This window comes from Hypanus sabinus, chromosome 29, assembly GCF_030144855.1.
Source record: "Hypanus sabinus isolate sHypSab1 chromosome 29, sHypSab1.hap1, whole genome shotgun sequence".
In the NCBI taxonomy this organism is placed as follows: domain Eukaryota; kingdom Metazoa; phylum Chordata; class Chondrichthyes; order Myliobatiformes; family Dasyatidae; genus Hypanus; species Hypanus sabinus.
This window is the reverse complement of record NC_082734.1, coordinates 5,891,079-5,905,160: the sequence shown is the minus strand read 5'-3', so window position 1 is coordinate 5,905,160 and position 14,082 is coordinate 5,891,079. Positions and strand designations below refer to the sequence as shown.

The window sequence follows — 14,082 nt, the reverse complement described above, 5'->3', positions numbered from 1 at the left end:
ATACACACGTGCACAGACACACACACACACAAACACATACACAGCACACACACGCATACACACACACACACACTTCCCTCTCCCCTCAACCTGGTTCTCATTCCAACTGACATTCATTCATCTATGCTTATCTGCTTGACTTTGTGTTCAAGAAGTAGCCGTCTCTAGTCTTCACTCCCCGATTCTTTCTCTCTCTCTGTCTGCCCTCAGCTACCATTCACCCTCCTCCGTCTCCCAACTCCAACCCCTGTACACTTCCCCTACTTAGCACAATACGGTCGCCATCGCACACACCTCCTCAGTCCACCAATCACCATGGACTCCTGTCCCAGCACTCCCCACCCCCTCTTTCTACTGCCAATCTCCCCCTGGTTTTGACCTGAAACGTTGACAATTCCATTCCTTCCGCAGATGCTACTTGATCTGTTGAGTTCTTCCAGCAAGTTGTTTGTTAGTGTGTATTCCTTAGAGGGTGTAACATGGACAGACAATCCACCATCACTCGGAGGGCGGAGCTTAGTCAAGATGGCGCCTAATGGCGACTCCTTTGCTCGCATCTTCGGAAACAGCTATAAAGGGCTTATATCTTTACTTTTCCCTTTTTCCCTCTCAGGGTTCTTTTGAAGACCCTGACCCGGAGTTACACGCTGACTTCGGTTCTTTGTGAGAATGTGACCCGCTCTCGTGATTTCTCGACTGGCTGTTATACGATATGCCGAGGGCTCAGCCTAAGAGTTTGGAGGCCTAGGATCTCAGGGTGCTGGAGACAGGCAGATCGAAGGTCGGTGTCCTGACAGACCGGTGTGTTGTGGGAGCCGGAAGATCTTTGGCTCTGTGCCCAGAGACCTGAGATCTTTGGGCACAGAGCTCAGAATAAGTGATGCAATGGACTTTCAACATCATAAACCAGCGAGCTGTTTGTTACGTCTCCCCTCTCGCTGTGAAACAGAGACACCCCTTTCTCCCTTATCAGAGAGAGAGAGCCTGCGGTATGTCGAATACCGGGTGAACGCACAGTCTTTGGGGTAACTTCAAGTCTGTGTCTTTGCTGTTGCTTTGCTCACACCTCAGTGCTCATGATGGGTGCTGATGCTTTTTATCTCCAGTGAGGGGGGTGGGAATCATGCTTGCTGCCACTTACACATAGGAGGGAGGGGAGCTGGGGGTACTTTGGGGTTCTAATATTTAACTGCCATTCATTCTTTGGGAAACTCCTCTCTTTTCATGGATGGTTGTGAAGAAAAAGCATTTCAGGATGTATATTTTGTACATATCTCTGACATGAAATGCACCTTTGAAACCGTTGACTCACTTTGGCCCTTTGTGAAGTTATATTTCATCTTAACTCTACTTATTTCTGCTCTTCTGGATAAAGAAACAAAATGTCCTGTTCGATGTTACTAAGAACCAAAAGTTTAGTCAGAAGGAGGAACAGATAACTTACGAGAATGCTGCCAGGGCTCGAGCGCCTGAGTAATAGGGAGAGGTTGGGCAGGCGAGGACATCCTTCTGAGGGGTGACTTTACAGAGGTGATTAAAATCATGAAGGGCATAAAAAGGGTGAATATATATAGTCTTTTGAGAAAGAAGAAGGTGGAGGGGCTTCAAAGGGAGGTGATGAGCAGGTAAGAAGGGAAGGGGTAAGAGGGGAGCCAGAATGGGGAAGGGAAAATTCTTCATCGGTGGTGAAGAAGGCGAATGCAATGTTGGCATTCATTTCTAGAGGAATAGAGTATAGGAGCAGGGATGTGATGTTGAGGCTCCATAGGGCATTAGTAAGACCTCACTTGGAATACTGTGTGCAGTTTTGGGCTCCTTATTTGAGAAAGAATGTGCTGACGTTGGAGAGGGTTCAGAGAAGATTCACTAGAATGATTCTGGGAATGAGAGGGTTAACATATGAAGAACATTTGACCGCTCTTGGACTGTACTCCTTGGAGTTTAGAAGAATGAGGGGGGACCTCACAGAAACATTTCGAATGTTAAAAGGCATGGACAGAGTGGATGTGGCAAAGTTGTTTCCCATGGTGGGGGAGTCTAGTACGAGAGGGCCTGACTTAAGGATTGAAGGGCATCCATTCAGAACAGAAATGCAAAGGAATTTTTTTAGCCAGAGGGTGGTGAGTCTATGGCATTTGTTGCCACGGGCGGAAATGGAGGCCAAGTCATTGGGTGTATTTAAGGCAGAGATTGATAGGTATCTGAGTAGCCAGGGCATCAAAGGTTATGATGAGAAGGCGGGGGAGAATGGATTAGCTCATGATAAAATGGCAGAGCAGACTCAATGGGCCAAATGGCTGACTTCTGCTCCTTTGTCTCATGGTCTTATGGAAAAAGAGAGAAGGGTACGGTACAGAAATTGCAGGAAGTTAAAGAAATCAATGTTTATGCCATCAGGTTGGAGGCTAACCAAACGGAATATGAGATGTTGCTCCTCCAACATGAGTGTGGCCTCATCATGGCAGTAGAGGGGACCATGGTGCGACATGTTCTTCACTGATAGATAGGGTTGCAAAGAAAGATCTTGGAACATTGGCCTTCATAAATCAATGCACTGAGTGCAAAAGGTGGGATGTTATGTTGAAGTTGTATCAGACATTGGTAAGGCCTAATTTGGTGTTCTGTGTCCCACTTTGGTCACCTACCTACAGGAAAAATGTAAACAAGGTTGAAAGAGGGAAGTGAAAATTTATGAAGATGTTGCTGGGTCTGGAGGACCTGAGTTATATGGAATGGGTTAAGACTGTATTCTTTAGAACATCAAAGATTGAGAGATTTGATAGAGGTATACAAAACTATGAGGGGTATAGATAGGGTAAATGAAAGCAGGCTTTTTCCACTGAGGTTGGGTGGGACTACAACCAAAGATCACAAAGTAAGGGTGAAAGGTGAAAAGGAGAACACGAGGGGAAACTTTTTCACTCAGAGAGTCGGGAATGAACTGCCAGCGCAAGAGGTCCATGCAAGCTTAATTTCAACATTGAAGAGAAGTTTGGACAGGTACATGGATTGCGAAGTTATGGTGGGCTACGCTCTAGTTGCAGGACATTGGAAGTAGGCAGTTTAAATGGTTTTGGCATGGAATAGATGGGCTGAAGGGCCTGTTTCTGTGCTGTACTTCTCTATGACTCTATGTTGGAATGTGAACGGGCTGTGGAATTAAAATGGAAAATTTGAAATGGGAAGGTGAATTGTCTCGGCCTGAAACATCGACTGTTTATTCCCATCCATAGATGCCGCCTGACCTGCTGAGCTCCCCCAGCACATTGTGTGTATTGCTCTAGATTCCCAGCATCTGCAGAATCTCTTGTGTTCATAATTTGGGAAATTGCTCAAGTACTATTTGCAGTTTTGGTGTGCCTGTCACAGGAAGAACATGGGAAAGATTAATTGAAAATAAAAGAAACACTGGATGTTGCAAATCCAAAAATGAAAACAGAAAATAACAGGAAAACTCACCAGCGATAGATAGAGAAATGACAACACCATTTTAGGTCAATGGCCCTTCATTAAAATAAGCATAGAGAGCAGAGCAGGAAACTGTGGGGTGTAAACCGAACAAATGGAATATCTGATAGGTTGCAGAGGTGTACCACCATTTGCAGAGTCAGCTGGTTTACAGATTAATGAGGGTAAGACACCGAACAAATGGATGCCACAGTAGAATCATGGTTCTGCTTCTTCTCCTTTTGCCCATTATGTTGTTGGCGTTTAGGGCAGCAATGAAGGTCCTCCATCTCTGGTGGTGTTCATGGCTTCCTTCATCGTGTCAGTAGCTTCCTCTCGGTTTTCACTACTGTCAGTCAAGCAAGTCCCGGGTGGAGGCTCAGGAATACTGTCGCACTCAGATGTAGAAGGAGTTTCCGTTACCGTTTTGTTTGACCGGTTAGGGTTCTCAGCCCTGAGTTGAACCCCCAAACTTGGAGGGCCGCTAGACCACTCTTAGTCTGGCCTCTCCCTTTTGACCTGTTTGGCATGGGTGACCCGACCAAGGGTCAAAGCATAAAGCCTTGACTCCAGCCAACATACCTCTCCGGGTCATTGAGGCATGCAAGCCTCCAAACCCAACGACCTTCTTGGAGGAGAGTAGCGGTTAGCACGACGCTATTGCAGCTCGGGGAGTCGGAGTTCATGATTCAATCCTGGTGTCATCTGTAAGGGGTCTCTGTACGTTCTTCCTGTGGAATGAGTGGGTTTCCTTCCACAGTTCAGAGAGGTACTGGTTAACAGGTTAATTGGTCATTGTAAATTTTCCCATGATTTGGTTAGGGTTACTCGGGGATTACTGGGCAGGACTAGAAGGACCTATTCTGTGCTGTATCTCTAAATAAATAAGTAAACACATCAATCTGTGAACTGAAATCAAAGAGCGGTTGCTAGAACTTGAAACCAAAAGGAGATTGCTGGAAATTCCCAGCCGGTCAGGTGGTATCTGAGGAGAGCGATTATCATATATAGTTTGATCTGGGCTTATTGTAGACTTTATGACTCAATAGCAAACACAATGATCCCATCTTAGTTTCCTTTCCTGTTTGTATCATAAGTGGCTTTCTGCCTTCAAGCATTTGCATACCTCCTGGCACTTAATCACCGTGAGTGCCCAAAGAGCTATGCCTACTTATTCATCTCCACCTTCACTTCTCTTCAGGGCCCCAAACAGTCCAGGTGAGGCAACACTTCACCTGCATATCTGTTGGGGTCGTCTATTGTGTCCGGTAGTTCTGGCGAGGCCTCCTCTACATTGGTGAGACTTGTTGTGAATTGGGGGTGGGGGTCCACTTTGTTGAGCACTTTCAAACCATCTGCCAAAAGCCATACATTTTAATTCTGATTCCCATTCCTTTTCCAACATGGGCCCATCTTGGTACAAGAGGAGGCCACCCTCAGGGTGGAGAAGCAACATCTTATATTCCAGCTCGGCAGCCTCCAACTTGATGGCATGAATGTCAATTTCTCCTTTCAGTAAAAATAACTTTCCCTCACCCCTCCTCTCTTCTGCTATTCCACGCTCTGACATCTTACCTCTTCTCATCTGTCCTCCCCCAGGGTCCCTTCCTCCTTTCCTTTCGCCTATGGTCCACTCTCCTCTCCTATCAGATTCCTTCCTCTCTAGGCCTTTTCATCTCTTACCCGCTTGACTTCACCTTCTAGCTATCCTCCTTCCCCTCCCTCCACCTCTTTGTTCTGGTGCCTTCCCCCTTCCTTTCCAGTCCTGAAGAAGGGTCTCAGCCCAAAACTCAACCATTTAATCAATTCCATAGATGCTGTTTGACTTGCTGAGTTCCTCCAGCATTGTGTGTGTGTGTGTGTGTGTTACATGTCCCTACACCTTAGTCCATCTGCTCTCATTATCCTATAAAACAAACATATACAGATTGGCTGATGGCACCGATGTTGTTGGACAAGTCACAAGTGTCAATGAATCGGCATAGAGGAGTGAGAGAGGCACCTGGATGAGTGATGCCACAACAACCTCTCTCCCTCTCTCTCTCTCCCTCTCAACTTCAGTAAAAATAAAGAACAAATTGTTGACTCAGAAAGGCGAAGGTGGGTGAACATATGCCAGACCATATTGGAAGTCGGCAGTGGAAAAGGTCATTAAATTCTGGACATTATCATATCGGAAGACTCCATTTTGTTTCCATGAATCACCGATTGAAGCGTCAGGGAAGATTGAGACGTCGAGGCGAAAGCGGAAGGCAAGTAAAAACTGTCTGCCTGCCTTTTGATCGCTGCCAGAGAAGGAGTCTGTGAACACATTGCTGAGCAGCTTGCCATGGTTGTCAGATGGGCCTTGTTGAGGTTCTGTGGTGTCCCTCTCTTTTGATGATGTTGGTGATGTCAGAGGGTGTTACTGTGGTTCTGCATTTATTGCTTGGACAATTGCGTTGAAAGACTGTGGACTATTTCTGTCTAATGATTTTTATATTCTCTATTTTTTGCCTGTGGTTTTTCCATTTTGTTGTGCCAGGGGAACGAGTTTGGGGGGGTTGTTGATGCTCTTGTTGTGTCCTGTACAACAACCAAACCATTTGACCATGTCTGCACGCTTTCATACATTGAGCTGCTGCCATGTGATTGGTTGATTAGACGTACAGGTGTACCTAATTCAGTGCAAGCTGGCGGACTTTCATCTCCCAGCAGTTTGTCTGCTATCTCTGTTTCTTTGTAAGATTGTTCAGAATTCCTCCCTTTGCACATTTGAGTATGTCCCACAGTTGGAACATCACTTCTTCGCAGCAGAAGTGACAGTTCTAGTCAGAAAGCAATTTCCCCTCAGAAACAAGGACAACCTGTTCACAAACACATATTGGAAACCCAAAGCAACACGTGCAAAATGCTAGAGGAACTCAATAGGTCAGGAAGTATCTATCAAAATGAACTAACCGGCAGCGTTTTGGATCAAGAAAGGAATGGGACAGGAAAGGAATGGAGAAGGTGCCAAAGGAAGAAAGTTGGGACAGGAGAAGAAAGACAAACTAGAAAGTGATAGATGAAGCCATGTGGATGGGGAAGAGGATGAAATAAGAACCTGGGAGCTGATAGGCAGAAAAGGGAAAGGACCAGAGAAGAAGGAACCTGATAGGAGGGGAGAGTGGACCATGGGACAAGGAGAAGTTGGAGAGGCACTGGGGGTGGGGGGGGGTGATAGGCAAGTGAGAGGAAGAGGTCAGAGGGTGGCCAGAGTGGGGAAAGGAAAAATAGAGAAGGGGGAGAGGGAAAAAATGGAAAAATCAATGTTCATACCGGTCACGATGCGCGCTGGCAATGTCAGAACCCAAGTGCAGAGAAACGACAGATTCCATTGTAGAGACGGTGACCAGAGATTATCATAAGGGTTCCAACAGAATATCAGTCGATTGGCCAAGCAACACCATGAGATGTAACATTCTCAGAACTAAGACCTTGTGATTAGCCCTAATCAGGCATCTGCTTAAATAATACAAGTAGCGGAGTCCTCGAGCCTATATCAAAATAAACTTAACAGAAAGCAGCAGGGGACCGCATCACAAAGAGTGAATGGCTCGTGAAAAAAACACAAGGAACTCTAAACGATTAGTGACCCTCATTAAAGAACAATTAACTAGTTCAGATGCTCTTAACAACCTTGGAGCCCAATACTGTCTGTCTCCGCGCACCAGCCAGAAGAGCTCATTGCAGCAGCTGTTAACAATTGCAACTTGGATGGGTGGTACTGTGTTAGTAATCCCAGACTCTTTTTTTAGTGATGCAGGGCTGAAAGCTCCAGTCCCATGATGTGTACAAATCCACAAACTAACGCACATTGAGTGTTCGACGGCCTTCTTTCTTTTACAGGTTCTTCTGGGTTCTTTGTTTCATGGCTGTCTGTTAGGATACAAATCTCAAGTTTGTATAACATATACATACTTTGATGATAAATGTACTTTAAACTTTGAAATTTTAAAAGACTAATGCTAGTCTGTAACATATGGGATTGTTGTAGAAAACCAGCTGATTCATAATTACAAGAGATTCTACAGAGGCTGGAAGGAAGTGGGAGGAAATCAACAACAATGTCCCCTATAATTTTTTCACAGTTGCTCTGAATCATTGCTCTGAACAGGAAATTTCTACATGGATTGAAAACTGAGTGGCACTTTATTTTTTTTTGTAATATGCATTCTATGAATATTTAGAATGAAAATTGAAAGATTTCATACTTTTCATTTTATTTATTAATTGAAGGGTGTAACGAAATGAAGTACACCAAAGAAAATCTTGTATGCTTTGTAAATTTATTTTCGTCTGTCTTTATTCCAGCTCTGCAGCAACAAAGGCTATGTTGGCGTTTTAGTCAGTTTGTGGCCATGTACCCATGCAGATAAGAGGGAACAGTGCTCAGTAGGGCAGGGAGCATCTACGGAAAGGATCTACGAAACAGGCCGAGACCCTTCATCAGTACTTGAAAGGGAGGAAAATGCCAGAAAAGGAAGATGGGGGGAGGGGGAAGAGTACAAGCTGGAAGGTGAAGGTGGGGGGATGAAGTGAGAAGCTGGAAGGTGATAAGTGAAAAAGGTGAGGGGCTGAAGAAGAAGAAGAAGAGAGTGGACCATGGAAGAAAGGGTAGGAGGAGAGGCACCAGGGATGATAAGCAGGTGAGGAGAAGAGAGGAGCCAGAATGGGGAAAGGAAGAGGAGAGAAGGAGGATGGTTGAGAAATTGCCAGAAGCTGGAGATATTGATGTTCATGCCTTTAGTTTGGAGGCTACCCACATGGAATATGAGATGTTGAACCTCCAACCTGAGAGTGGTCTCACTGTGTCAGAAGAGGACACCATATCAGAATGGGAAAAAGGGAAAGGAATTTAAATGGTTAGGCCTGATTTATAATGTTTCTAAGCAGCAAACACTGTTGACCTTATGAAAGCTGACTGTATACGGCTCCAGGCCTTCTTTAATGCAATTAATTTAACGGAGGCCCTCCATTGATCAGGGTCGACCGTGGGAGTTGCGTCCTAGATGTCTTTGTGATACGCAAGCCAGGACAGAACGATATGGAGAGCAATCTGTTTCCCATGTAGCAGGCTCTCCTCTCCGTGCATCTGATGAATCCAGAGGAATGGCGGAGATCTATACGGTTTGGCACCAGTGGCATCACAGGATTTACCAGTCAGAGTTGAACTCAACGCAGGACTGCCTTGGGGACTCCAGCTCCGGACTTTTCCCTCGGGGTTTACTCCCAAATGCTGCCCCGTGAGCGGGTAGAGCTGCCAGGCAGTGGAGGTTTGAGATCAGAGTTTTCGTTCTCCTCGATGAGCTGCCAACCACGGCTGACAAGCCCCATCTGTCCAAAGCGAAGGTTTTAAGGTACCAGTAACCAACCTTTGCACGTTCTCCTGTCAGTATAAACAGTTCTACCAGGCTTAGTAACTTAGGCACACGTGAAGGCCTGGAGATGGACTTAGTTGTCAGAGGCTATTTGAGACACACACCAGTGGAGAATTTAAGAGGTATGATCCCACTAACCCCTCCCCCCACCTCACCACCAGCTAGAACAACCTTAAGGAACCAACTAATTTAACTAAGTAATTTAACTGAAGTTCACTTGCAAATTAAATCTGAGGCAATTACCAATACCTCATCCTCATCTCTTTCTTTGAAAATCCCCGTCACCTTCCCTCTGCAGCCAAAGTCCAGGGTGCTTTCCTTGCTGATCTCACCATTCCCAATCTAACCACATCATCAGTTGCAAGTGCCTCCTCATTCTCAGTTACTTGAACCTCCCCCACTTTCGTAGATCTTCTTGACCCATTCATTACTTTCAACTTCTATTTTAACTCCCTTTGCCCACACACGTGGCCGTTGTCATTTCTAGCATGTCAACTGATGGCTTAACTGACAGGAACCTGGAAGACCAATTCAATGCCCCCACAGAACTTGTTCTATCAAGATAAGTGTACTTTTCAGATAGCCATCTTGGTTTACTATTCCACGTGAATTTTCTGCTAACCCTCCTCTGCATTGAAGATTTCTGCTCAATGCCATCTATGCACCAAGCATGGCCTCTTCTGACTTTCTCCAAGCAATCCCTATGATGCTGGAAAACTTCTGTCAGCTACCATCGTGCAGGAGGTACTGAAGCCTCAAGTCCCATACCACCAGTGGGACTTGGCAGTGTGGAGGAACTGAGAGATCTTGGGGCAGTGTGGAGGATCTGAGAGATCATGGGGTCCGTGTCGATAGGACGCTCAAAGCTGCAGCGCAGGTTGACAGTGTTGTTAAGAAGACATATGGTGTGTTGGCATTCATCAACCATGGGATTGGGTTGAAGAGCCATCAGGTAATTTTACAGCTGTATAAGACACTTGGAGTACTGTGTTTAGTTCTGGTCGCCTCATTACGGGAAGGATGTGGATACCACAGAGAGAGTGCAGAGGGGATTTTACAAAGATGTTGCCTGAATTGGAGGGCATATCATATGAGAATAGGTTGAGTGTACTTGGCCCTTTCTCCTTGGAGCAATGGAGGATGAGAGGTGACCTGAGAGAGATGTATAAGATGATGAGGGGCATTGATCATGTGGCTAGCCAGAGGCTTTTTCCCAGGGCTGAAATGACTCACATGAAGGGGCATAGTTTTAAGGTGCGTGGGAATAGTCAGGGTTAGGTTTTTCACATGGAGGGTGGTGGGTGTGTGGAATGCACTGCCGACGGTATTGGTGGAAGTAGATACAACAGGGTCTTATAAAAGCCTCGTAGATAGGTACATGGAGCTTAGAAAAATAGAGAGCTAAGTGCTAGGAAAATTCTAGGCAGTTTCTAGAGTAGGTTACATGGCTGGCGCAACATTGTGGGCTGAAGAGCCTGTCATGTGCTGTAAATTTCTATGTTTTTTTTATGTACCACCAAGTCAGAATCAGAATCATGGTATCACCAGCTTATGTCATGAGATCAGTTAACTCAGCAGCAGCAGTACCATGCAATACATGATAAATATAGAAAAACAAATAAATAAATGAATTACAGTAAATATACAGTATGTATATTAAATAGTTATATTAAAAATAGTGCAAAAACAGAAATAATATGAAAGTGAGGTAGTGAGTTCAATGTCCATTTAGAAATCAGATGGCAGAGGGGAAGAAGCTGTTCCTGAATCATTGAGTGTGTGCCTTTTGGCTTCTTTACCTCCTTCCTGATGGTAGCAATGAGAAGAGGGCACGTCCTGGGTGATGGGGGTCATTAATAATGGATGGCACCTTTCTGTGAGGCACCACTCTTTGAAGATGTCTTCGACACTACAGAGGCTAGCACTCATGATGGAGCTGTCGAATTTTACAACTTTCTGTAGTTTCTTTCGATCCCGAGCACTAGAACCCCACCCAACCACCCCCATACCAGACGGTCATGCCCCCAGTCAGAATGCTCTTCGCAGTACATCTGTAGAAGTTTTTGAGGGGTTCAAGAGCAGCTGATTCCCTTCAACCATTCTTGAACCAACCGGCTGAGCGTCAGACCGTCTAATGAAGTCAGCGGCCAACTATGCAATCCAATTTTAAACCTTAGCCCAGGAGAGTGGTTGGAACAGGGAGGCCTTGGCCACGTTACAGTGCCACAGACTCCAAGATGAACTGAAGGATGCCTTGACCTTGGGGGAGCCAGCAGAAAATTTGGAGGTTCTCATCGACCAATCCATCTGTCTTGATAATCGTCTGGCAAAGTGAAAGTGGGATCACTTCAGGTGGTCAAAGAGAGCCAGTCCAAGCCCAGTCCCTGCACATATCAGCTTCACTCCCTAACCTCAGGCCATCACCAGTCCGTTGCCGGCGCAAGATCCATTCGAACCCATGCAGGCCGGTTGCACTAGACTCTCCGCCGATGAGAGATCCCAGCGTCGGAGACAATGCTGCTTTTACTGTGGGGTAGCAGGTCACCTGCGGGCCGGAAGTCCGAAGCTGCAGCCAACTGGGGAACTGCTGAGTGTCGGGAGGACTGTGGCAGTAGCAGCCACTACACCCAATCCCATGGATCCTGGTCATGTGCTGAAGGAGGAGTTCACCTGGGGTAAGAACTTGAGGCAGGTGAGGGTTTTGGGGGCAGCGGGTAACTCTGGATTTAGAAACCATCAGTTGGCTTGACATACCACTGCGAGAGTTGAGCCAATCGTTGCCCACTAGGTTCTGGGCAGATTCAACAACGAACTGTAGAATTACAGATGGAGAAAGGGGATCATGTGGAAGACATGAGTTTCTACATTATCGGCTCTCCACTCATCCCCCGATCCTCACGTACCCTTGGCTGTCCCAGCATAGCCCATCCATGGACTGGAGAGAGGGGAGAGTCATCGCTTGGTCCAGACATTGTAAGAGACTTTGTTTACAGTCTGGTGTTCTGACACCCTGACTCTCTGGCAGGCTTCAGTGCAAGGGAGCCTGACACCTTCTGGAGCCTAATCCAGTCCTCAAGAGCGAACAAGCTGGTTCTGGCCAACGGGACAGTGCAATTCCTGACACCGTCCAGTCAGAATCCCACAGGAACTAGAGAGAGGGCACTTCTAGGTCAGGAGAAGACCAAGGAGATGCCAAGCATTCTGGGAGACTTGTCATTAAGCTGAAGGGAACCAGCTGCCAGGTCTCAAGGAAGGGAAAGACTCCTTTACACCAATCCCATAATCACCCACTTTCCCAGTGATGCGAGAAGCCTCTGTAAAGCCCCGCTGCCACTGCCTGTGCAAACAGACGGGCAGTCGGACCCTGATTTGGCCACTGTTTGCACAGATGAAGTTTGTGAGCTCAGGGAGAGATCTCTGAAACCTGTTGCATCATCCCGTCACCAAAGAAGGTTCAGTAGTCATCCTTAAAGGAAGGTCCAGAGGAGACAGCAACACCCAAACCTCTGTTTACAAGGACGTAAAGGAGGTCTTCAGTGAGGGAAAGGCCGCACTGTGCCATAGACCAGCTGCCCAGTACATGTCCTCTGCAGGGTTGTTTGCACGTGCTTTTAGGCCCAGAGAGAAGCGCCATGGAGGAATATATAAAGGAAGCTCTTGTCACAGGCTTAATTTGGCCCTCCAGCTTACCCACTAGCACAGGTTTTTTCTTTGTACAGAAGAAAGATGGGAGCCTGCTCCCTTGCATCCAATACAGGGGATTAAACCTCATAATGATCAAGAATCACTACTCCTTTCTTCTTTTGAATACAGCTTTGGAGGAGTTCCTAGGGGCGAGAGGATTCACAAAATTAGACCTCCAAAGTGCCTACAATCTGGTCTGTATGAGGGAGGGCGGTGAGTGGAATACGGCATTCAATACACTGACAGGGCACTACAAGTGCACTACCCACTGGCCTTTTGAATGCCTCAGCCATTTTCCAAGCCTTTATAAACGATGTGCTCCGGGATGCCCTCCATTAGTAAGCCTTTGTTTACCTGGATGATATCCTAATCTTCTCGAAATCCATGGAGGAGCACATCGCTCATGTCAGTCAAATTCTAAAGAGACTTCTAGCCCATGGGCTTTACGTCAAGTTGGAGAAGTCCAAGTTTCATGCGACGACTGTTTCATTTTTGAGTTTCATTATCTCTCACGGTAATCATGAGATGGACCCTACCAAGACCCAGCCAGTCAGAGACTGGCCACCACCATCCAATATCAAACCGGTCCAACAATTCCTGGGGTTTGCTAAACTCTACCAGAGGTTTGTCAGGAACTTCAGCTTGGTGGCAAGTCCACTGGCAGCCCTAAGAAATCCACGGGCCCCTTTGTCTGGACTGCTGAAGCAGAGGCTGCTTTTGCAGAGATTAAACAGCAGTTCACTACAGCTCCCATCTTGGTTTCTCCTAACCCGGACCTTTCTTTCATTGTGAAATTGGATGCCTCAGATGTCTTGTCTGAACGACCAATTTGTCTTGACAGTAAACTGCACCCGTGTGCGTTCTTCTCTGGGTGGCTATTCCTGGCAGAGGGGAGCTATGACATTGGGAACCAGGAGTTTATCGCTGTTAAATTAGCATTGGAGGAATGGCTTCTCTGGCTGGCGGAATCCAAGATCCTTTTTATAGTTCGGGACTGAGCATGAGAACCTGGCCAAGAGGCTGAATTCCAGGCAGGCCAGGTGCTCTTTTTTTAACCGGTTTAATTTCATCCTGACCTATTGACCAAGGTCTAAGAACCAGAAGCCGGATGTCCTGTCCTGCCCATTTGATGAACTGGAATGTGAGGAGTGGCCTATCATTGTTTTGACCTAAGCCAGGGTGGTAGTGCCAATTTGTTGGGGAATCAAAATTCTCAATTTTCACAAGGACCAAGCGCAAGGGGAGATTCCTGAGAACAGTCCTCTGGGTTGGCTACTTGTCCCTAGTCCCGTCCGGTCCCAGCTACTGCAATGGAGGCATTCATCAAGAATGACCGCACACCCAGGGATTGCTGAGACCCTTGGGTTTGTCAAGAGGAGGTGTTAGTGGCCTGGAATGACAAGAAAAGTTCGGCAGTACATGCAGGCAACGAGGCGTGTGCCCAGAACAAGGTGTCCTATATCTGACCTCAAGTGCCCCTCCATCCCCGACTGGTTCTAAAAAGACCTTGGGCACACACCTCCACAGGTCTCTCACCATTGCGAGGGGA

General features: G+C 46.5%; 1 protein-coding gene across 1 annotated transcript in view; it reads left to right on the top strand.

Moving 5' to 3' along the window:
* Positions 1 to 14,082, top strand: part of LOC132382923 (ferritin heavy chain B-like) — a 182,692-nt gene that overhangs the window by 103,806 nt on the left and 64,804 nt on the right. The gene's annotated exons all lie outside the window — the stretch shown is intronic.